This window comes from Gorilla gorilla, chromosome 5, assembly GCF_029281585.2.
Source record: "Gorilla gorilla gorilla isolate KB3781 chromosome 5, NHGRI_mGorGor1-v2.1_pri, whole genome shotgun sequence".
Taxonomy (NCBI): Eukaryota; Metazoa; Chordata; class Mammalia; order Primates; family Hominidae; genus Gorilla; species Gorilla gorilla.
The window spans coordinates 18,809,191-18,810,768 of NC_073229.2; the positions used below are offsets into that span (position 1 = coordinate 18,809,191).

The following is a 1,578-nucleotide window of genomic DNA, read 5'->3' on the forward strand; positions in this document are numbered from 1 at the left end:
ATGCAGGCAAAAAGTGTGGACATTTGGAAGGTGGAAGCCAATGGACTGTCAGTGGGATCTGCTAAAAAGAAATTTATGGTCTGATCCCACAGATCGTGATATCTGTGGAGGACCAGCCACCTTGTGCAAAAGCTGGGAAGAATGAGAGGAAAAACTAGACAAGGACTAAACAAGTGAAGAGAACAACAGAAGGTGGTAAAGAAGAGGATCTAAGGCAATAGCAGCTAAGGTGTTGACCATTAGCAAAACCAGTGCAGAGGGAAAAGATACATTGACACTGAAATTAGAGAAGAGAATGCATTAGTCCCAAAGATACAGAAGCTGAAACAGCCCAATACTCAGGACTTGCACTTCTGGCCATGATGGAGTAACATGGATCAGATTCACCCTCTTACCTTAAACAACAACAACAAATGGAAATAATTTTAAATAATTTCAGACACTGGACAAGAGGCAGCAGAGGACAGAGATTCCTGAGAAAAGGGGGAACAAGCAAGGTGAGCCCTGAGATGCCCTGGATTACCAGGTGGACAGTGTTTTCAGTTAAGTGATGGTGCAAAAAGATGGAACCCAAACAAAGCCTACTGGTTTATGGACACAAGTGAGAATTCAGGGATGACACTCTGGCTAACCCCGTAGAGGAGAGTAATGGAGGAAAGAGAGCTTCACAGGGAAGAGAGCTGCACAGAGAGACCTGCACAGAAGGACAGTCTGGAGATGGAAAGGGGGTTCCTCTACTCTTCAGCTGAGTACTGGTCAGGGTGTGGATGTGAAGAAGCTGCACCCATCAGGAGTGAGTGGGTGGAATCATCCCTGAGCTAGGGGGCAAGGAACTTTGATGTCCCCATAGCAGAGTGGAGAAATCTTGTAATACATGGTCGTGCCCTCAAAATGAAAAAAGTACCCCTAGACCAGGTTCTTTTGTGGTTCATAAGTGTGATGATTGGGTTTTTTGCTCATGTGTGAGATGTGCCTCCCTCAAACCTTGTTATGATGTCGGCACATCACCCATCTGACTTGGAAAAAAAAAAAAATCCCTGCACCAAAGGCTGTTCTGGTTCCATCTAACCATGCTTGAAAGCAAACTTCAAAAAGATTAACTGTTTCCAAGCAACTTAAGTATGTCCCAGAACAGACCAAGAATATTTAAAAGAATACAAAAATATCTGACATCCAACAAGATAAAAATTACGTCCGGCCATCCACTCAAAAATTACCAGACATGCAAAGTAGCAAGGGAACATAATGGACAATGAGCGGGAGGGAAACTGATCAACATAAACAGACCCAGAAATAACATAGATGCAGGAGTTAGTAGACAAGGACATCAAAACAGTTATAACTACATTCCGTATGTTCAAGAAGGTGGAGAAAAATGTGAGCATATTAAAGATATAAAAAGATATTTTAAGAGAGCCTTAAAGTTGGGAGAGGAGCACCTCAAAGCTTGAGGTATCTCTGATATGTTAAAAGAAAGCAGCAACATCCACTTTCCTTATCTGGTGTGATCATACCAGGCACTTTCCAAACAAGTAGACTTTTGAGAATGAAAGGGGTGCTGTTAATAATGAGCTTGGG

At 42.6% G+C, this 1,578-nt stretch overlaps 1 non-coding gene across 1 annotated transcript; it reads left to right on the plus strand.

Annotated features, from left to right (window-relative positions):
- The first annotated feature begins 915 nt into the window (after positions 1-915).
- Positions 916-1,018, plus strand: LOC115935177 (small nucleolar RNA U13). Its single transcript, XR_004070877.2, has one exon. It is a non-coding gene; the product is annotated as a small nucleolar RNA U13 (small nucleolar RNA).
- Positions 1,019-1,578: the final 560 nt, after the last annotated feature.